The sequence below is a fragment of the Rhipicephalus microplus genome, unplaced genomic scaffold (assembly GCF_043290135.1).
Source record: "Rhipicephalus microplus isolate Deutch F79 unplaced genomic scaffold, USDA_Rmic scaffold_47, whole genome shotgun sequence".
NCBI lineage: Eukaryota > Metazoa > Arthropoda > Arachnida > Ixodida > Ixodidae > Rhipicephalus > Rhipicephalus microplus.
In genome coordinates, this window is record NW_027464620.1 from 1,303,349 (window position 1) to 1,327,662 (window position 24,314).

Consider the following 24,314-nt stretch of genomic DNA (forward strand, 5'->3'; position numbering starts at 1 on the left):
TGCGGCCGTTAGTTTTCCTGGTCGGTGGGTCCGGAACGGCGACGCATAGGGGAAAGCGAACGTCGACGTGGAGATGGGGAGCGGTGGGTCGGGCCGTGTGGACGATCAGAAGGAAATGAAGAGGAAGGAGGGCTTGAAGGCGTAGAAGAAAACTGAGGGTCAAAAGAGGGCATCCGTCGAATGTTCTGAGCAGCCTGGCGACGACGACAATAACGTGCCACGTGGCCAACACCACCACAAGCAAAACATAAGGGACGGTTGTCGTGGGTCCCCCATTGGTCGGAGTAGACTCCGACTTGCGGCTGGGGGGCAGAAAACTGCGGCCGAGGTGGTATCGGCATAGGCGGCGGTGAATAGATCGGCGGCGAAAAGGGCGGCGACGAATACGTAGGCGCTGGCTGGAACGCAGGCTGTTGAGGTCGAGCAACGGCCTCGGCGTACGTGAGAGGTGCGGCGACTGGCGGCGGTTCACGAGCGGGAGGAAGAACTTGTGCGACCTGGTCTTGAATGAAGTCGCGGAGTGTAGACGTCGATCTGCGTGGTTGATCGGGTACGCAGGGCATCAAAGAGAGCTGACGAGCGACCTCAGCGCGGATGAACTCTTGAATCTTGGAGAGAAGAGGGGCATGGTCTTCTCCTATGCCAAGGGTGGACAGGCTGGACGAAGAGTTGTCGAGCACCGAGGGAGGTCGGGTGGAAAGACGTTGCCTGCGCAACTCGTCAAAACTCTGGCATAACTCGGTCGGTTCTAGGACAGTGCGAGGACTCTTTGAAAGCAACATTTGGAAAGCGTCGTCCTCAATGCCCTTCATGATATGCTTGATCTTAAGCTCTTCGGACATGGACTCGTTGACTCGCTTGCAAAGGTCCAGAACGTCCTCAATATAGCTTGTGAAATTCTCACCAAGCTGCTGGGACCGAGTATGTAAGCGTTGTTCGGCACGGCGTTTGCGTACCTCAGGCCGCCCGAAAACATGTGTGAGGCTCGTTTTGAAGACCGACCATGTAGGGAGTTCCGCTTCGTGGTTTATAAACCACAGCTTGGCCACGTCCGACAGGTAGAAGGAGACGTAGGCCAACTTGGCGGCGTCATCCCATTTGTTGTGAGTACTCACTCGCTCGTACATTGAAATCCAGTCGTCAACGTCCTTGTCTTCTGTGCCTGAGAAAACGGGGGGATCTCGCAGACGCAGAGAACCGGCGCAGAGAACGGTAGGCGGTGCCGATGGAGGAGTTGGAGCGTCGCTTGCGTAGGTAGGCATAGTGGATGGTAAAATGCGATTCCGAAGCTCCAGCGTGATCGAAACCCAGCAGAATCCACCACTTGTAACGGGGTTTATTTGCAGCGCAGAACGCAGAAAGCGAAGCAGTCAGCAGCGTCCGGCCAAGCGCAGCAAGCACGAGCTTATGCTGATGGCGATGCCCCTGATGCGCCGAGAAATGCCGCTGAAGCTCCTCTCCTTCACTACAATATATATATATATATATATATATATATATATATATATATATATATATATATATATATATATATATATATTTAAGGTTAAATGATACACGTGTTATTTTACAACTGATTATCGCGTCGGTATTTAGAGTCGTTCCTTTTTTTTTCTTCGTAATGTTTTACTTCTCAGGCTTGCTGTAATATGCCCCCCTTCTCGAAGCTATAGTGGGTACTAAATACATAAAACGCAAAACAAATTGGACGACATTCAGAGACTTGCTTAGTTTTCAGCATAAGTCGTCACTTTTAAAGATCAAGGCAAGGTAACGTTGCCCACTTGAAGTAAATCGTCTTTTTGATCCATTACCGTGTCACTCCGTTTTCTAGCCAGTCCAAGATATCGAAGCACCGATTGCCCATCCATGGTTCAGTTGTTTCACCGTTTTATTCAGCAACGAGAAAACAGAAAGAAATAGTGTCAAGATCTGCTCCAGTGTGCGCCACTGGTGCGCAAGCTAAATTCGAAGTTGAAGCGCACAACTCGGAACCCAAGAGAGTTAAGACACAGTTTTCATCTCTCAGCGGAAGTCAACAAAACAAGATCTCATCTTCAATCACAAAGTCATCTAACGAAGTACTCCGTCGAGAAGGAGATAAAATATTGCGTGGTCAGAAAAAAAACGTAATCGAGAAACGCGAGTCACCATCCTGAAAAAAAAAGTGAACTTTCGCTGAACGTCCTCGTTTATTTATCCGCAGTGACTTATTTATTTGACGTCTGCCGTCGTTTGAGTTTGCCAGTCCGGCCGAGGTGAGCGCATCTACACTGCGTTGCGCAGGCACCGTGTGTTGTGCCTTGTTCCACCTGGAAGGTGCTCGCCGAATCGACGAGGCAACGTGGGCGAACCAGCTCGTTAGTTCGGCATCCAGGCATGGCCGAGAAGAAAAGAGGTAAGAGTGCTCACTGGCTCAGTCGATGAAAAGCCCCGTCGTCGTGTGGCATAGGAAAGGAAGGATAAGCGCGTGCCATGCATGGTCCGACGAATCTGAAGACACGAGGCGAGGGGCGGCAGTCGCGCTGTAATTAGTAGGGGACCTCTTTCCTCCCACAACCGTCGAGTGCCGGGTGAAAGGACCATCGCAAGCCGCTGAGAGCTCCAGGCAACGCACACGTTCTTTGGTATACTGCAATGGAAGGCGAAGAGGTCTCAGGGGCCAAGCATCAGTGCTCGCTCGCGAAACATTGCCAATTCTATCTGCTGCTCCCCTTTTCAATGTATAGTTGCACTAAATGAAAGGCAGAAAGGATGAACGACACAGTACTCGATAAGTAACTTGGAATTTTTCAACCATTTATATTCACGAAAGTGCGACAAACATTGAAGATTCCCTAATCGAGACAGCTTTTAACTTTATTGATATCTGTCAGAATATCGAGCACAACACACGCGGAACTCGAGGATATAAAATCATCTACATCCCGTTGCGGCATAGTTCTTTGCTATCATCACTGTTTTGCGTATACCATGACTACAATGATATTGGTAACAACGATAGAGATGTTACGCTCACTTTACTTGAACATATTTAAATAAATATTTTTTTCTTTATATATCAAACGCATACACGTAGCATGACTTCTCGCAACAACAGAGCCGAAGGTGAAACTTCATAGTGTATGGAAATCCCGGAAGGTATTTGCCAAGTTACATTTTGTGCTCTTTCTGATCCTATATAAACAGCAGAAAAGGTGACCTTTCGTATTACTCTTTGTGTTTTAAACCCAGACATTTCCATTACATTATTTCTGTATACACATTATAACATTAGACAAAAAAAACAATGTGCTCTATATGCCCGAATAACTCATAATGAACCGGCTTTTCAAAGCGGGACTTATAATATCAGTGGCTGCTCCTTCGGGACGAAATGTGCGAATAAAGAACAGACCAACCGCAGCGTTAGACAGAGCTCAGAAGTGATACTAAGGACTAGCTTCCGTTAATCCATTGACAGCCTGGTCCGGTGCGTGATTAATAACGCAATTATTTTTCTTCGAGTAGGCAATGAAGGCGATAGAGACCAACATTAATCACAAATTTGAGTCACATTAACTAAAATGAAAAGTTCGGCCCAACTATCCTTTCAGGCATACCCGGAGCATACTTTTTAAATGGGCCTTCGCATTCTCCAAATGTTGTATGAAATTATTCATTTGCTCTTGTAAAAGTGGCCCGAGTACTAGGAATGTATGGCTTGTCATTACCGTTTCTATTTTTCTGTAATCAAGTACTCTTTTTGTTCCCCATATATCGCATATTACCTTACTCGTCCTTTCTTGTTTCAACAACTCGACAACGTACCGAGGCGGGGCACTTAATATCTCGTCTCTGAGTAGATTAGCGGAGTCAGAGGCTCTAGAAAAGTGTCCTCAAATTTGATTATCGGGCACGCGTGAGTGAAATTGATGACTTACTTCCCCCTTTAAAAGCACACTCTTCAATGATTTTCGGGTCCGGCAGAGAGCCAGTTTTGCAATGCACATCGCGGCTCGGTGGCAACGAGGGCCTTTGCGGGTTCATAAATGGTGCGATAGGTCGGACAATTTGGCTTCACGGAGTGGGTATTTATCTCAGTCAGGTTGGCGCGAGACAGTCTCTGCCAGCTTATCCAATGTTGTCAGTATCCACCATAGGCGAGACAAGTTCGTGTTCTGAGCAGGTATATCATCAGCATATATTAAAACGTAGACTCGGCCATATCGACAATAACGCCTTGGATAATTTTCAGGTTGGTCACTGCTTGCAAAATATGTGCGCTATTATTATATCGCGAAATTTTCAGCACGCGGAATATTGATAAACTTTTTCGGAGGTATTGCTCGTAACACCTTCAATGCGCTCAAAAAATTTTGATTGCTTCATTCAGTTTCAGTTTGTCAATCCTGCACACAAGTAAAATATGATCTCGTCGCAACACTGACAAAAGAACGATTGTTATAGTGTTCAAGTTTCCATAAAAAATTGCCCGCAGCTTCCCTTGGGGGAACACTGAGGAGGATGCGGAGCATATAATTGGTTAACGGGGTGTTAAAGTGCGACTTACTTGTGTCGATGGCTAAATTGGTTAACGTGGTTGTGAAATGGGGTGTTAAATTGCGACTTACTTGGGTCGATAGCTAAATTGGTTAACGTGGTTGTAGGAGGGGGTGTTAAGTGAGTGAACACGTACACACGTATGCGAAAGGGCGGCGCTGGTCGAAGGAATGTCGATCATTGTGTTTGTGGATTCGTTGGAATTCATTTCACCGCGACCTTGGACGTCGACGCGCCGTACAAACCAACCGACGAGCAGCAACTGAGCGAGCGAGCGTCGACCTTGAGTATATATACAGCGCGACGGCGCATGCACTGTCAGCTGTCGAATGTTCGAGAAGGGGGAGAAGCGCAACGGCGCATGCGCGCGCGTCAGCTGCCGATGTTCTCGAAGCGCGACGGCGCATGCGCGCGCGTCAGCTGCCGATGTTCTCGAAGCGTGACGGCGCATGCGCGCTACATTATACAGCTAGCGAACGTTCGTGAAGAGGAGAAGCGCACGCGGTGTGTAGAGGAGGAAGGGTGCACAGATGGCGGAGGAGTGAAGCGCGCGTGGTGTGTAGAGGAGGAAGGGATGTACAGATGGTGGAAGAAGGAGGAGGAAGCTTGCGGACGGCGCCGCACTACAAGCCTCCTCGAGTATTAGATGCTCCGCATCTAAAACAATCTCAACGAACTACTTTGAAGAAATTGTAACAAAGCGCTATCGTCCATTGATGTTATGTAGTTATTACAGGAGAACACAAGGTGTTTTTCACAAAGACAAACAGAAATATCTTCTCAATTAGCGTATACACAAATAGTAAGAAATTTCGAATGTTCAATGGCCTTACAAGTGATAACTGTACTTTCGAACTAAACAACCATGTTTGGGGTGAGTTTTCTTGCTTCGGAGCACCAAGGCAGGAACTTTTGAATACATCAGGGCAATTTGATAGCCGCCTTTTGTCAGAAGGCGTTATGGGACACTGGGAAAGTTCGTCCTCAGCACAGAAAAGGTTAAAAACATCGTTGCGTTTTTTAAGCAAGAATCTGCGAGACACACATACTTTAAATATTGTCTTTGTTTCATTTCTTCGCTTATGGTGGCTTCATTTTAAATGCGAAGCGTTTCTTGGCGAACTTCGGCGACCTTGAGCGTATCTATCTATCTATCTATCTATCTATCTATCTATCTATCTATCTATCTATCTAGTTGCCTACGACCTTTAGCTCTCCTGGCCGTTTGGATGATGGTATCGATACCAAACTTGGTATGGTATAACATGACTGTGTAAAGAACATATTTGACTAGTCATAACATGAAAATTATGACATGGATGTCACGAATGTCATGATTTGCATTTTATGGTCCTGCAGCTCTAGCAGTTGTTTCGTTCACATGGCTTGTTGCAAAACTGGTATGTTATGACATAATCGCATGGCGAACACAAGCGACAGACCCTAACATGAAAATCCTGACATGCGTGTCATGCGACAACATGACTAATGCCACACTCATGATGTGGTCGCGGCCGTTTCACTAGCTTTGTATATACCAAATTTAGTATTACGAGACGTGAATGGATGACGATGGTATGTGAGTGGTGCAAACATAAAAATCATGAGAGGCATGACATGTAGAAACATGACTACATGCTACGCTCATGATGCGCTCGCGCCGTTTTGCTAGCTTCACATGTACAAATTCGATATTGCGGGACGCGAACTGACGACATTGATAAATGATACGTTCAAACATGATGATCATGACATGCATGTCATGTAACATGAATTCGTCCTACACTCATGATGCGCGAGCGGCCGTTTGTTACCTTCACATATGCCAAAGTTTGGTATTGCGTCCCGTGAATGAATGATGAAGGTATGTGACTGGCGCAAACATGATAATCATGAGATGCGTGTCATGTAAGAGCATTAATACACGCCACACACGAGTCGCCAATACACTTCGACGTGAGCCTGCTCGCGTGCGCGCCATCGTTCGTTTTATCGCGTCACGCCGGTGATGCCAAGCTAGGCGCCGATATCCTCCGGGAAGAGATCCGTGGATCTGCCCACTGACCTTCACTGTGGATATGCATGCCATATACTCGCAGGCGCGCGCCGCGTTGCTTTCACGCATGTGCGTTTAAACACACACGGCGTCCCTCCGTCACGAAGAGAGGTAGACGTGGTGCTGTCTGAGAAACGTCGTCGGCGCGAAATGCAGCATGTCACATTTCACGCCGGTTGCCACCGGGCCGCGCTGACGGACGCTGGTCGCGCCGGTCGCGCCCGTCGTCACACTATAGAGTGCTCGCGCTTTGCTAGCGTGGCATCGCTGCACCCAGCCTGCGCGTGCGTCAACGTTGCGTCGGAGTATATTGGGCCCTTCATGACGCGCTCGCCGCCGTTGCGCTAGTTTCACATATACGAAATTTAGTATTACGTGACTTGAATGGGCGAAGAAAGCAAATGACACGTCCAAATATGATAATCATAATATAAATTTCATCTAAAACATGACTACATGCTACGCTGATAGCACGCTCGCGGCCGTTTCGCTAGCTCCACATATACCAAAGTTGGTACCAGGTGACGTCAATAGATGACGAAGGTAAGTGAAACGTCCAAACTTAATAATGATGACATGTACATCATGTACTGCATAATTTACCTCCACCTTTTAACGTTGTGCTGATTTTAAAGTTACCTATCACGCTTCCTCATTCGTGCTTTGCATATCATCGATTCCAACTGTACGTGGGATCTGCCAATTTTTTTTTGTAGGGCCGTTTTTGTATTCTCTTTCATTCACTCTTTCCCGAGCGAAAGGTAGCCAGCCAGTTGCATTGGTTAACCTTTCTTTCTTTCTTCATTTCTTTCCTTCTTTCTTTCTTTCTTTCTTTCTTTCTTACTTTCTTTCTTTCTTTCCTTTTTTCTTTCCATCTTCCTTTCCTTCTTTCTTTCTTTCTTTCTTATTAATGTCCTTTCGAGGCTATACTAAGCAGCTTGCAAGAGAGATAAGCGGCAGACTAAAATCTCAGTGGTCTGTACCTATATTTGGGTATAAACGTGCGCACCAGGTTCCTCCAACAATACTCAAATATCCTCACGAACGCTTGTCATATGTGTCAGTGAGAAAGCGTACTCGGTGGTGTTTACATTACTTGTTTCTTTATATTTTTGCTAATCCATTTTAATTGCTCAAATATATTATCTCTGTCAATACTCATTTTCTTTTTTGACGTGCGCATTAGCGCACAGTACACTTCCTTCGGTGTATAGAGCCGCAAACATTAGCCTCTTCCTTTATTCTTCTGATATGCCATATTGATATTTGATGTGGCCGAAACTGCTGCTGATAATACATGTTAGGGAACCATTAGTCTGGTGCTATTTTGTAAATCTGTTACACTAAGAGGGAAACGATGACGACGTGCCCACCTGTCTGTGTATGTGTAAAGCACCCGGGGGTATTGAAGGACAAGTACATAACCAGTTCGCGCAAACAACAGACAAGGTGGTGTGGATCATGTCACTTTTGTTCCATTTTTAGATAACAATACCTATAATCTTACCTGAAACTTCCACACCTAATTTTTCCTGAGAGGAGCCTCTGAGGGACGTGCAAGTGTTATTGGCATCATTGCATATTTTAAACGGCGGCTTGAATTTGTAGTCTTTCTATGATGTATGTATTGGACGTGTGACCTTCGGTATGTCCCACTTTCCGAATGTTCCCGGCAAACGGCTTAAAACATATGACCACTGAGGTACACCGATCGGACCATTAACCACTAAAGGAAATTTAACGTCCCGCAGAGTAGAATTACACACATTCTAACAAAACTACTTATAGCGCTAACAAGGCGCTACCACGGTGGTCTAGTGGCTAAGGTACGCGACTGCTGACCCTCAGGTCGCGGGATCGAATCCCGGCTGCGGCGGCTCCATTTCCCGGGAGGCGGAAATGTTGTAGGCCCGTGTTCTCAGATTTGGGTTCACGTTGAAGAACCCCAGGTTGTTGAAATTTCCGGAGCCCTCCACTACGGCTTCTCTCATAATAATAAGGTGGTTTTGGGACATTAAACCCCACATATCTATCTATCTATAGCACTAACATGTTAGGTTTAAATACACACGAACATCGACAGCTGCCGTAAATTAGGATTCTTAGCAGTGCCGTTTGAAAATATGGGCGAAGACATTATTACTCCCTTCGCCTCGAACTTGTAAAATTAACGCAGCATCTAGTATGATTGATTACCAGTATAGGCCCAAGTCTCTGGTTGCACGAAGCGCAATGAGAGCGATCTTGTTTATCTATGCGTGGTTATTAGCAACAGCTTTCTAAGAATAGGTACTCTCGTGCTTCGAGGAAATGACGGCTTTCTTCACGAAATAAATAAATTATAAAAACAAAATATCATTCATGACATGAGAACACAGGCGTTGCGTGTAGGAAACAAGGGCAGGAACGTTTAACTGCTTCGTGACACGCAACAGAACTTGTCTTTTTTCAAGGGGAAGGGGGAGGGGTGGGGGCAGGAGATTTTGAAAGTGAAGGCTTAGAGGTGGTCCAATGCAAATCACGCGAGACTGCAATCAGAGAAGCCGCTATGCATCCACTGCACGTGCTCCAGAAAACGACAACGCCCCTCAAAAGTATACGTGTGAACGAAACTCAACAAAATGTTACTCGCGGTCACTTGAAATGGATTCGAAGCCAGACGTTGTTTCTTCACCACAGAGAAACTTTAAACTGGAAAGCTACGTCGTGGATTGTTTTTTGCTTATCTTTATTGTTTATCAAAATGATATCGACGCATTTTTTTTTCGAACTCATTGGAAAGCAACTAATGAATGCGAACACGTTAGCGCTGTGCCACGATCAGTCAATCAGCGACTAAATCACGCCATGCAAATGACCTTTCTGCCAAGGTTGATGTAGTTTTGTTGACCGTGAACGTGCTTTTCAAACAATTTTCTTTCGGTTACAGTCATTAAATGCAGGTAGTCGTTGCTCACAGAAAGGTGGAGCCGACGCCGAGCCTCTGCAAACATTAATTTTACCGTGAATCTTGGGGCTCTTTTTTTCAATATAATCAAGAAGACGTGCCCGTTTGTATATATACTGAGCTTTCTGCAAAAGCACGCCCGCTCGTACGGCCTCCAAGCATGCGCGTTTAAAGGAGTGCAGGCTAACTAGACCAGTAGCTTGTTTTTCCTTGGTTTTGAATGGTTAAAAATTCTGCCAAAACTGGAAGTTAAAAAAAGAAAACACTGAAGACATCACAGCTTCAAATCAACGGAGAGAGATGACAGGGTATAAATTGGGCACTGCGTGTTCTCTAATCTGTCATGTAGATTGTCTTGTTCATATTGTGTCCTCTTATCTGTCCTCGTTCATTTTACGCTGTGCAATTATGTCGTTGCTGCATCGGTCCCCAACTAGTACAAAATATTGTTGCAACAGAGTTGTTCTGGCTAACTTTTCAACTTTTTTTCAAGTTCCAAAATTCGTTGTATTGTTTTGCTTGTACAAGACACAAGAAACAAAAGAATGTTGGGGCTAAATGCATATAGCCTGACAGAGGACCCAACACCCTCGTACAAAGTTCGTACATAAAAAAAAATAAAAAACAGCTTTCGCGGTATCCAGATCTTCATGAACAAAAGAAGCAACAGAGCAAAGAATAGTTGACAAAAATATCACGCTACATTGAATCTGACTGACTATACAAATCTTGTAACATACTTACTACATAACATACTTAAATAACAATCACTCAGAAATTAATCAGACTAGAACATTAAAGACATGTGATTCATACCATTATATTTTATAGTTAATAAAATACATGCAGTACAAGATTTTCATCGCCCGACTACTACCATTGCTAACATCAGTATTCTTAGGATCTATCAAAAAATATGTTTTCCTGCATTAGCACTTCTTTAACTTGTACCTTAAATGCTTTTTCTGTACAATCAAAATTAAGCTTATGTTATCATTTGTTTAATATGCGAGTTGTTTGATGGATAAAAGTTTGTTCACCATAATTTGTTCTTGTTCGTTGTGGATGGCGTAAGATTTGGCAGATAGGATAAGTGTGTTGTCTTGCTCCTTCGTTGGGCTCATACAGTTTTTGCTGTATATGATTTGCGATATTTTCATATAATAGACTTACGGCACGAAGCATACGATATCTTTGAAATAAAGGTGCTGTCCTCAAGTTTGCGTAATTTCCTTGGTGTTTGCAGTATATGCGGAGAAGCCTTTTTTGTAGAAGCACAAGTTTCTCGTAGTTAGTTTTGGTAGTTGTTCCCCCCACTAGAGCTCCATAGCACAGCGTAGAATAAAAAAGGAAATTGTATAGCTGTTGTTTCAGCCGTAGGGGAATCAGTTTAGAAATTCTGTACACAATACCAATGCTTTTTGATAAGTCTACACATAGTTGGCTAATATGCGCGTTCCAGTTTAACTCTCCATTAAACGTCGCTCCAAGAAACTTCTGGTATGTCACTTGCTGCAGTTTCATTCTTGCATAAGTAATGGTTATTTCCTTATCGATGGGTGTATTGTGCGACCTGAATATAATGTTTTTTTTCAGCGTTTTTTTGCAGTTTATTTTGATTCATCCAGCAAGCTAGTAATACAAGGTAGTGATTCACACTGTATTCTAATTCATTCAGATCCCGTGATTTAAAAAAGAGATTGGTGTCGTCGGCGTACATTATTAATTCTGGGGAATCAGGTATATTAATTATATCATTTACGAAAATTATGAATAATTACGGACCTATGAAGTGCTTGCTTTCTCGTAACTGTGGGTCAAATGTCTGTTTTCTAAGTTTGGGGCAACAAATGCAACAAGTGCTTCAGCTCGTTATGCTTCAGAGTTGGTTTAGTGCTTCTCTTTACTCTGATTATTCCTTTATTGCTTCGCCAAGAATATTGCTGCGCCACACATGCATGACTTCTATATGACAAGGCCAACATACATGTATGTACAAAATTTTTTATTTATTTATTTATTCGTTATTTTTTATTCATTTCGAGAGCCCGCGCAACCTGAATGTATTATTGCAGGGGCCTGATGCACAGACTGAATGTGCTCGAACAAGTTTAGTTGATATATGGGGTTTGAAATTCCAAATCTATGATTATGAAAGACAGTGCGGGGATCTAAAAATTTAACCCACACGTTGTTTTTATCGTGCACTGACATCGCACCGTACACGGGCCTCTACGATTTCACCTCTGCTACCATTTCGCCTCCATTTCGCCGTGGCCGGCATCGAACTCGCACCCTTCGAGTTAGCGGCCTCGCACCGTAACGGCTACGCAATCGTGGCGGACTGTACTCGAACGAAGACTATAAGACAAGCAAAATGAAAACATCAGCAGAAAAACACGCCCATGCCGTTAAACACCCGACGGGAATGTTGTCAACGAGTACGAGAGTTAGCACTTCGCTTCGGCAGATTATTCCATTGAGGTATCAAGTGCGGAAATATATATATATATATATATATATATATATATATATATATATATATATATATATATATATATATATATATATATATATATATATATATTGGAAGTAATAATTTAATGGGCCAGTTAGTCTTCGTGAAGGTATGGGATATGGCACAACGGGAGTGTTGTCAAGAAGGATAAATATATTTATTTATTTATTTCTTTTTTTAGTTCTCTCTCACTCTCGCAAACATCTTTCAAGGCGAGAGGGACGCCGCAGCAACGAAGTTTGGAAGTTCATGTCAGTATAACTCATCCCCTGATGAAGGGAGGACCCCTCCCGAAACTGTTCGGAAATAAATATATTTATCCTTGTTGACGACGCTCCCGTTGTGCCATATCCCATATATATATATATATATATATATATATATATATATATATATATATATATATATGATTCCTCGAGCGCAGTTACGATAAAAAGTCGTAATTACCACAGTAAAAGCCCGTTGAATTGAATTAGCAAGGAGCCATAAAACTGTTCGAAATATAAAGAGCTTGAAGCAGGGCTAAAATGAATGGACGTCACACCACATTGAAATGAATCTAGTCTTTATTTCAGACATGTATAAATAAATACGCGGCTGCTAGCGAGGCAAAAAAACGTGATTGATTCCGCTTCTTAGGAATTGATATAACACGAAAGTGAACCGCGTCCTCGCAGATCTAGTTGAGCATTCATAGTGAATTGCTTCGCACAAGGGTGAATCAATGAATGCTGCAGTAACGAATTGCAATGTCACACGAAGAGCGTCAAGAAGCTCGAAACTTGCAGCGCACACCTCAAGAAGAAAACACGCACGAAATGAGCATACACAGGACGAGAACGAAAAGCTACTGTGCCACCTCGACACTTCAAGCAGGCTCCTCAAACGGAAAGAAAGACGCACGAAATAGATGCGTAGGTATACACAAGACGACCGCAAACCATCATCCCCATTCTTTCATGTACGTGAGAAACGCGCTCCTTTATCGGCAGCTATATCGGGGTGATGTTCGCACTCTTTTTGACTACTGTAACTTTAAAGGAACTTGCGGTGGAAGCACAAGAAGTACAAAGCGCCCGAATCTCGATATAAGAACGCGCGTGAGTGAGCGACCCCACCTGAAAACATCTGTACACTTTTTAACCCCGCCATGTGGAGGCGGGTATGCACAGCGACGCACGGGGGTACGTGACACGACGACCTTGAGAGTGCGGGCGCTCAACGCAGCTCGTCATGCCATCTCGCTACTGATAACGAAAAGGCGCTGAAGATGCCGAGCTCGGAGGACCGCCAGCCGTACATGGTGTATATAAAAGGCTTGCCGCTAACATGTAGGAGAAGGGACGCATTTGTACACCGCGCTGCACAAACCACCATTCATTCAAGCTCACATTTCTTTAGAATGGCTGTTCACCTAAAAGAAGTTTATGATGAAATGGACTTCAAACGGGACTGGCATCGCATCTTGGTGATGTGCATGGTCTCGTCAACTTTTGTGCATCATGCGATTAGAAGAATTCTCGCTGCCCTACTGACCTCTGCAACTTGTCGAGTGTTTCCTGGGTAACGCTAGAGCGCTTAATGTCGCTGCCCAATTGTACTTATGCTCCATGCTATTAGTGCAGTTTTACGTTCACTTTAACAGACATTGTAATAAATCCCATGAAAGAAAAAAAAATGTCGCTCTGTGAATTTGAGGGTAGCGTCGCGCGCTGAAGAGCGTGAGGTCAGTGGTATGGCACCCCACTGCGGAGCTTTTAAAGACGATAGTCTTTCTTGGGGACCTTCAACGCCAAAATTTTAGTCTGTCTGTCTGTACAATTGTCTGTTTGTCCATGGTAACGATCTCCTTAAAGGCACCAAATGGTACCTCAAATGGCCAACCTCATCTGCAGCGCCCACCAATATTGCTCAAGTTTTAGAGTTCATACTCGTGTGATTGCCAAATAAAAAGCAATTATTGCACACATCGGGGGCACCATAACAACACAGTATTTTGTATGTTTGACTTTATACTAGAGAAGGCATACATGAGCAATTTTAAGGACCGTAGCGTTCATCACGCTGCGCTGACAGTGCAACGTCATGCTCAAAAAGGCAAGTGTTTCCAACGTTTTGCTAAGATGACACGGTGGTGACACCTGCCCGTCGCTTTGCGTTCTACACCTAATTGCCTCCGAGACAAGCATGCATCTTTCGCTGCGGGCGCTCACGCCTTCCTTCGTTTTCGAAAATAACTGCCAGATGGCGCTCGTGTCTAACGTGCCTCGATGCGCTCGTTCGCCTTCGCTGCACGGATTGAGACTCGCCAACGCAGTGCTTCCAGAATACAATTCACCGATTTTCCTGCTCAGAACATCAAATACGCGTTTTGTTCACTCTATCAACACGCAAAACTATCGTGTTTCCACGACATTTGCAGTGAAACATGCACATACGGGGCCAATTTTTTCTTCATTTTTTTTCTTGGTAACCTTTTAGTTAATAATTTACCCCGTGATAGCCGTCGCGGAAATGGAGCCATGGCGGACCCCAGCATAAAACACTTGCGTGTTAAAATGCCGCTAAGTTGCAGCTTGACGAAGCTCCCTTCCCCTGGCACACAACGGTAGAGTGGTGTAGATGAAAGAGAAATAGCACAGACTTGAAAAACTTCAAGAGTAGAGAAAAAAAATTAAAAAGAATCACAGCATATTCACAGAGCGAATCATGATAAGTGGGGCGAAGCCTCAGTTAGCCCGTCCGTGCTTGCATTCGTCCGCGCCATCATCCGTGCGTCCGTTCATGCGTCTGTCTGTCTGTCCGTGCACCCACCCATTCTTCCGTTCGTCTGCTAGTCTGTGTGTCCATCCGTCCGTGTATCCGCCCATGCATTCGTCCGTGCTTCCATGCAGCACATCAAGTACCGTCATCTCACATCTCGCATCTCCTGTGGCACATACTTGCTCTAGAGCGGGTATGTGCCACCGGTGGCTACCAGCGCAGTGTCCGAATTCCGATTTGCTGAAAAATGCTGCTGTTTCCTTGTTTTCCATATTCCGATTATATATTTATATGTTGGGTGTAACGTCCGAAAAGCACCATATGATTATGAGAGACGTCATAGTGGAGAGCTCCTGAAATTTCGACCACCTGGGGCTCTTTAACGTGCACCCAAATCTTAGCACACGGGCCTACAGCATTTCCGCCTCCATCGAAAATGCAGCCGCCGCAGCTGGAATTTGATCCCGCGACCTGCGGGTCAGAAGCCGAGTACAATTAGCCACTAGTCTACTGCGGCGGGGCTGTTTTGCACACTTCGTATGTTTCGTAAGTTGGGTTCGGTTTGGGTTCGGTTTGCAACCTATATGTATCACTTTGAGCGACTTCTGCAAGGAGTTATGAAAACCAGGTCCTCCTAATTTAAAATAATTGTTGTAGATACGGACGTGTTTAAATTACCGGTAGTCTACCGCCATAGAAATACGCAGGGTTGCCAGGACTAGTGCGTCAGCTCGCATTACCTGTGAGTTTGAAAATACCGAGTTTGAAATAACGAACTTTTACTGTAAAAATATATCGGGCTGTGTGGCTGTGTACACGTTCTAGCATTTCAGACAAAGTGTTACTTTGCTGGTCCCAAGCCATGCACGCGTTTTTTATATCGATCCTACGTCAAATGACCAAATCAAGAAGATTCATTCGTGGCATACTCAAACAAAATAGGGGTAGAATATACCGAAGGAATATATTTTACATTATGTATCTCTTTGGTTTTGGGAGGCGTTGACCAGAAGTTACGCCTAAAATGATTTGGCATCTGACAGTCTCTCGCCGTAACATATTCAACATGCTTGTTCGAAGTCAAGTTTGATGCGAAATAAACAGCGATATATTTGTGCGCAGTAACTCACGGTACCTGTACGGTGTCTAATGAATAAGTAAGTTTGGTTTGTGTGAATCATGTTTACGTCTGAAGGAGACTCCCTACTATGCTATGTTTATTGGATTTCGCCTCCCTCCTTCGATGGATTCTGGCTTTCGCGCCCTCTATTTAATTCACGACTTCAAGCTGTACGCGACAGTGCCACAGACTGCGCTGTTGTGGTGAGGAGGACTGAAGATAACTTCAGAAAACACAAATGTTGTGTACCGTTCGAACTCCGCGCCAGTGATGAATTCGTGCCGCGAACGCGATATTGTAGATTTTATTGCATAAATCAGCCAGAAGTCACGTGCAACATTGAGCGGAATACGAAAGCGTATGCAGTTATGGTAAGCAATACATGCTCGTTTAAATCAAGTCGATGCTATGCGCTCCGGTGCCTACTGTTGTGTATTGTAGCATTGGAGCCTTAATCTTCACTGAACAACCAACGATCCACTGTGAAACCCCAATCCCGATTCTTAGAAATGTAAGGCAAGACCTTCTCCAGCTCCAGTGCGGGAACTAGTATATTTAAGAGTGTTGCTCGTAGTTGGCATTGCTTGAATCATCATTGATTAGTGTAAGCAGGTCTGTGTAGGAAAAACATACAAATCTCTTATTTATTGCTCACTTATTGAGTCAATAATTGTTGTTGATGCTTGATATCTAAAACCACGAAGTTATCGCAAAGGAAGCCGTAGTAGATAACTCAGAAAAATTTGATCACCTGTTCTTTAGCGTGCACCTAAAATTGAGTACATGTGCCTCAAGCATTTCTGGTTTCATCGAAATTGTGGCCACTGATTGTTTTGTCTTTTTATAACAGTGCGTCATTCCGAGGCACAAGAAGAGAGAGTGCGATAGGGAGGGAGAGATAGGCGTTAAAATAAATGAAAGGTGGCCAGATGAACGAAGATTACAACATCTTGTTTGATGACAATGAGGAAAGTGGAAAGATTATTTAGGAATAATAGAGAGAATAGCAAAAAAGTAAAAAAAATATAAAAGAAAGATGTGGAGCAAGAGCGCTGTCGCCTATTCAATAGGCCACTGTCATGCTGGAAGGTCAATGCGGCCTTGATAGATGTTCAGTGCCATGAGAGTTCGGGTCAGAATTCTAGTACTGACTGTTCTGACAGGGGATCCGCCATCAAGGCGGGCCACCAGAGGCGCTAGTGGCCCTCTGTGAGCACTCACTGTGTTAGTATCTGTATGCATGACCATTTCTTTTCTGATAGCACGTACTTCATATCAATAATTCTTTGGTGTCCAGACATTCTGAAACAAACTCCCTTCACTGATAGGTGTGAATTTAGCAGGAATTTGGATGTTTCTCTCTTACAGAATGGAAACAAAGGTAGCCGGGTCCTCCACGTCCTAATGCTCCCATCTGGGGCCACGAGCTCACGCTCGCATTTTTAGCTATGTATAAAAGTTGAACACCACTCTTTGAACTGGCCTACAGTGACCCAGTTTGAGTTTAATCGATTTATACACTACGTGCCATGAATACATGCACTGGTATGTATGAGCTTTCTTTCCTGCGGAAATAAAAGGCGACGGTTTTTATTTTTGTGCCTGTATCTGCAAACAAATTTCGAAAGGGCGCGACCAGCTGTTCCCGCTGAATGGCATGCTTAGCACTTTGCCTGCGTGTCCTACTGCCAAATACTCAGCGTGGAAGACTACTTTGCTTTCATATCTTGCAGCATGCAAGAGTAGGGCACTGCAGAGAGTCAGCTTTGCGCTAAACAACAATGAGAACAAGCAATCATAACTGCAACTGCTTCTCTGTATGCAATTGATCGACCAATTAGTGGCCGCATGAATCAACGGAATAGAACTTACAACTGTGTATTTGTTTAGTGTTGGATTATGTTCTTCATATATTTATATAATGTTGCACCAACATGAACAAGGAACGACGTGGCATCACTGTTACGCAGCGCATTGCGCAGCTATTAATTCTTAGATGGTATTATTTAACAGCTAGCCTTCTGTAATTTATTGTCTTTCTGAAATCAGCAGATGCGACACTGAAAACTCACTCGACCCTTGCGCTGTAAAAATCTGATGTTCTGGCTTGCCAAAACCTTGCGTTCCATGTCGCTGTCTCTAAAATGATGTTATTCGATTGACACTAATGGCTTCGCATTGTGTTGCTTAAAATGTGAAAGCTATTCACTCAACATTTTAATACTTTTAACAGATACCTTCATCCACTCAGACACTTCCAAATTACGTTCATAGGCGGGCAATGCAACAGCAACATCGCTAATAGTGTTTTCAGTTCATTTAACACTAATTAGCAAAGACAAACGAGCGTCTTCATGTTCATTTTACCAACTTATTCAACGCATTTCTAATAAGCGGTGTTCAATTTTGCTGAATGCGTTTAGACGCATTCAGCAAGATTGAAGGGTGAAGAGAGAAGCATAGAACTGCTTTAACGAGCAACCATTGTCTGACGTAGAATTTTGTTATCCTAACTTTTTGATCCCTTACGTAGTAAATATTGCCAATAAAGAAGGCTGTTTTTTTGCAGTCCTCATGTGGAGATCCCAAGAACCAATAATTTTATCTACTAGCTAGTTTTTTTTTTGCAATCAAGTTATTCTTTCTCTTGTGGAAGAGAAATTTTTTAGGAACCTGACCATACTTACATTGGAGATCTAGGATGCCAACTGAATCCATCTTTGCTGGCATTCAAGTTGTGGCCTGACAGATTACACGAAACGTTTTTCGTTATGAGCATTGTCTTAAAATAAAACCAGCCACGTGACCTCAAGTAGTGTGGGACTAATTTCGTATTCGTCATTAAAAAATAATTATCGAGTACAACTTTACTCGAAATCATTCTTTTTTGTACCTTGGCTGCTCATGTGGACCTCCGGAGTACATGGTTAAATGACCGAGATTGCAACTTTCTGCGATGTATTTCATCTAGAGCTTTCAAAAAAACAACGAAAGCAATAGCTAGAGGGTCTTGTTACAGTAATGTTGAAGACGCAAACTTTACCAGCTGATCGACCCTCAGAAAATGAGAACTCAGTCTAGTAACCGATAAAGCTCATGTGGGAGACCATTGCTTTAGACCATGTGTCGGTAACCTACCACTCACGGAGCTGTTTCATGAAGCCCCGGCACAATAAGAGTACACCTCCCTCTTTCTTGTCAGTGACGTGGCAGTGTCACCGACTGACTAGTCACTGACATGGCAGCCGGCGTGCTGATATGGCAGTTTTTACCTCAGATAAGATTTTTGCTAGTGACCTATGCTTGTAAACTGCAAGCTTGTGACATTCGTGCAGAAAATAAACAAACCTTTATTATGATTTTGTGCATTTGTCTTCGTTCGCAAAATGTTTTTCTAGTTCCTTAGCAAAGTCAACCCATCCTTTTTTTTCAATTTGTAGTGCATCCCACGCAGTGCCAGCTTCTTGCAAACTTGTCCCTTCGCCTCAAAAGGTTGCCGACCCCTGCTATAACATAGCTCGTACTGGGAGATCAAGTGCTAAGGAGATCAATATTTACTCTATACTACGAATATCTGACGCATGTTTCCCAAGCCAGTGGCGTCAGTGGCTTTTAAATTCACTTGTGTAAAAGTAAATGTACCTGGTAGTGCTTTGTAAAGTGCTTCTTTCTCCCAGCCTTCAACTATAAAGAATGAAAAGAAAACAACATCTCTGTGAAGTACGTGCTTCAAACGACTGCTGTTAATCAGGCTTTAATTACTAAACTTTGTGTCATTCTCCATCATGAAGGATCACCTTAAGAAGCTGCAATTAAATGACTTTTCACTTTCCTTTTCCTAGATTCCCTCTCGCTTTTTCTCTGGTACAGTTTTCGCAAGCTACGAAACAAGAAAAAAAAAGACGACGAGAAGCGATCTTCTCGGTGGTCTCCCGTATTTCATCAGACCAAATTTTGTACGACATATGAGGAGTAATAAAACTTGACAAAGCCAACGTCGAGCCAGCGCCTGTGGTATGGCATTTGCTCGACACGAAGAGCAATGGTATAACGCAGCCGACCGGGTGGCTCCAGTCGGGCTCCCATGTAGGGGTCACACCCTACAAAGCGTACGGCTTCACTCTGGCAGCTAATTTTGGGTAATGGAGATTTACTTACACATCACACACGAGAGAAAAAGAAGTGCGCTGGCGCGTCGTCCTAACAACTTTTACAGCGTGCTTCGCTTTTACTTTTCCTCCACGCGTGCCGCTATAACGTGTTCGCTGGGCCGCGGAAGCAATTCCACTGGAGGCTCGCGCTTTTAAGGCATGACGCCAGTGCTCAAAGGACACTACATACGTCTACAAAGCAAACAAAAAAAAGCGAAATGGAACAGCGATGCAAACAAACTCGGCCACTGTGATCTGAAGGCTTGGCGGCCGTCCGTGCGAGCCCTCGGTAAAGCGCGCTGGCATTGTCCCAGTACCGTAACTGATATTTCTGTGTCTCCCGGTCTGTTTTCTCGTTTTTTTTTCTTCTCAAGCCACGCGACTGGAACACTATACCCGACCATCACAGCTCAGGGTGTTATTCCGGCCCGACGCGATATACTAATAAGGACGCCAGCCCACCGAATGGAGCTACGCGGAAAAACCTGTCAGGTTCTGCGACGCGAAATAAGCGTCACCACGCTCGCCCAGAAGGCGAGGTCTGATGTGGTGATAAAACTAAATGCAAATAACTCTTTCTGTCTTCATGAAAAAAAAAAGGTTCAGTTCTGTCTTCTAACTGTCGTAAACGCTGCTTAGCCTGCATTCAACAAAGGAAAGAAATAGAAAATTGATGCACAAGACAAGGGTACGTTCGGTGCATCAGTGCTCTATGTGCCGTCATCGTCAGTATTTAAGATTATCAACCAGGGAGCCTGACAGAAAAATTTTTAAGCATTGTAGCAGGTTTGTAAGGTAACTAAGTTTATGTCAGGCTGGGTTTATGCGTTCACTAGGCGAAACAGCACAACAGTGCAGTGGTAAAAATTGTTACTTCGGTACTTATTCAACCTTTATAAGATGCATGCGCAGGTGTCGCATAAAAAGCATCAGTATGTACCTTAGTACTAAATCCCGCAACAGAGTCATCATCGCGCAGGTAATTTCTGCGTGCAGAAATAAAAATAAATACTTTGGACGATTCAAATAATATTTGCATACAACGTGTTAAGAAATGAAACTAAGTATGTATTTATATGATGAAAAAAAAATTGAGGGTGCTTACATTACCGTGAAGACGACTGAAAGGCGAAAAGACGAGTTCTCGTGCAATAAAAACTGAAACAATGCGTCTGAATTCAGCATCAGGCTCGCCGTGTCTCATTTCATGTCTTTCGAGCCACTTCATGCGCTGCGTCTCTTCGGCATACCAAACGATTTACTTGGTCATGGCACAGTCTTGCTATGACACCTCTTCCAAAAATAAGGGGCCATGGCGTGATCACTCTGCAAATGGTCGTTTCGGCTAAATTAAATAAATGTAAAATGTCGATTGTGCCTGTACATATCTTGATAAAATTGGACGTTAAAACAGTATTTAATTGAAGAATGAGCCCAAGAAAAATCCGGCAACCGTCATTTTCCCATGGCACGTGTGACGTCATGCGCTTCATGAAGTACAACCCTCGTCTTTCACGCAAGTGGCAGCCACTGAAAGCCGTTCAATTTTTAATACCTAAGAGAAAAAAAATCTTTTAATTTGTCTATTGTATGCACAGCTTATCACTAAACAATATTGCTGGCCGGAATAAAGACACTTTCATAGCAAGTGACTTGTGCCAAGGCTCGCCAGTGCGCCACCATTGCCAGACTCTCGGGTCATTGCCAGACTCACGGGTTTATAAAAATGCTCGTCATAAGTAAGGTCTCCATTATACGCGCTGAAATTTCGAAAGCTTGTTTCTGAACAACCAATGATTCACCCACATAACACAAAATATGAACGAAAATTGGGTGTTTCGAAACCTTGCAGCCAAACCATGTGAGCGCCGCCTTTCTGACACTTCCCAATCCAGCGAAGCCGCTCATTACAGAAAATTTCCAGGAGATTTCTTAAGCCAGGTGATCACTCCCTCTACTTCATTAACGACTGGATTTCCTGCTGATGCAAAGATTAGGTGACCTCCCATAATTCACTCCCAAATCGTCGCTTCTACAATATTTCAAAACGATGCCGTTTTCTCGCTCAATGCCACCTTCGCGTGATAAATGTAATACTTTCACCTTGACAATCTTACTTTACCCTAATAGAAAGACTATTATTGATATCTGCACTGTAAGTTTCATTTTGCAGATATGATCGCCACTTTTACTCAAATTTCTTGGTGTTTGATACAGCGCCATGTTCTCAATTTTCGGTGTTTACTTGAATTCAAAGGGCTCTTGCTATAGTTACCAAACGTTTTGTCTTGTGAGATAACGTCATTCTTATTCTTCACTTGAGTTTACTTCCCTATAATAATCACAGGTTATGTTGCGTATATTCCTAATTGGGTCTCATACTACCCTTTTATTACGAGACCATAATGTTCGTACATAATTTGCACAAGGTTCAAAAACACATGCATTGACTGATTGATTCATTCAATTTTTATGAGAGTAGCTCATTTACATGCTCTTCTCTATAAGATTCCGTGCAACTACATTCTTGAACTTTTCTTTATGAGCATAAATAATATAAAAGAACACCAGCATAATGCATCTCATGCAATGTTCTGAGGGCCTGCATGAAGTTTTGCTTAGGGGCTATATACTCACAAGTTGTGATGAGGGGAAGGTAAAAGAAAGTACATAAAGCGCTCATGGAAAAATTTTGTTTAGGGCTACCTTTTAAAAACGCCAGTACATTTTCGCACTCTCTCTAATAGTTAACAGATTTTTCTGTTATGCTGACCTCGTAGTGTGTGTCTGTTTTATTGAAAACTGCAATAAATGAGGCCAGTATAACGTTCGAGTTTCACGACTCTGGAGAAGAATAGGGATATTTTTTTAAATGAATTTACTTGTAACTGTATACAAAACCGTTCTGAAAAATAACGACGGGAGTTTTCTAGAATCGCTCACAGCGGTTGTAGTTGTTCGTAACGAAACTACAAGAAGAGCTTACTGTGGAGGCACAAGCTTCGCTAAAAGGCAATATGGGACGAGTGAGACAGCGTATAAGATAACAGTGGCCACTTCCTCGTTCTAGATGTGAGAGTGAACACACTAAGCTTACCATACACACCCACAGTGGCACAAGTGAAGCGATAAGGCACGCTCTTTCACATTTACATCTACGCATTGTCTGCAGGGTGCACGTTCTGAAACAGAGATGAAAGTTTTCTTGGTTGAGTCACGTAGCGTGAGCGACACTGAGACTGCGTATTATCCTTTTGTAATTTTTGAAAATTGCTGTTTTTTGTTCCTGCATATACTTTTCCTGCATATTTCTAGCAGTCAGCACAACTATACTGTAGGTTACCTTTGTTTGGCGAAAATAAAACTTTCCTTCGTTACATGATCCATGAAATGTGAAGGCCTGGCGGATGCATTATTGAAGTTATCACAATAAGGAAATTCAGTTCTAAACACTGCAATATGCACGAGCCAAAGGAGAAAGTTTTGCTGTTTTTCTATTTTTTAATCTTGTCAAGCCACAATATAGGCAGGAAGACCATGCACGTAAATGAACGTGTATGTCTCGGGCGTTAACATCGGTGTCACACAAAAATAATAAAAAAAAGACTTACCAACTCTGACAGTCTTCCAACAGCCTGGCGATGTTTTCAAGTCATTTGTTTTTATACCCGGTTCTTTGCTCTATGTATGAGCAAGGACATTGACAAGGAAAGAAAAGAACAGAACATCGCTTAAAGATTGACGATGTCTCGAGAAGAAGAAAACACAAGACTTGCTCGTATTTTCCGGAAATAGCTATACGCTATATTTTCCCAGGTGTGCAGGCGAAATATACCTATAAAAACAAAAACGACAGCCTTTTGTCTGTCAGCACAGTCACGTCCCACGTAGCAGCAAATGCCTTTGTGCACCAGCCTAATCTCGCGAGAGCATGACGCCAACGCAACACACGGGACTGCGTGTCGTGGCCCCTCAAGGCAAGCAGTAAAGGGAGTTGATATTGAGTAAATGTGGGCAGGCAGCGTTGCGAGAAAAGGGGGACACTGTTTGTCGACCGGGAACTGACTGAACAAACAGAGTCCGCTCCGTCGCTTCCTAAAAAACATTGCTTCTACTGGCTTTACGACTGGCCCGCCAGCTGATGTCCCAGAATCTTCTGGGACGACTCTAATAGCCCCGCATCGAGTAAAAAAAGAGAAGAATCCTGGTGGCCATGG

General features: G+C 43.6%; 1 long non-coding RNA gene across 1 annotated transcript in view; it reads right to left on the minus strand.

The window, feature by feature from the left end:
- Positions 1 to 1,873: 1,873 nt before the first annotated feature.
- LOC142788197 (uncharacterized) overlaps positions 1,874 to 24,314 on the minus strand; it is a 98,152-nt gene continuing 75,711 nt past the window's right edge. Inside the window, exon 2 of the long non-coding RNA XR_012889275.1 lies at positions 1,874 to 2,632. This is a non-coding gene — a long non-coding RNA (uncharacterized LOC142788197). The remainder of the gene's footprint in view (positions 2,633 to 24,314) is intronic.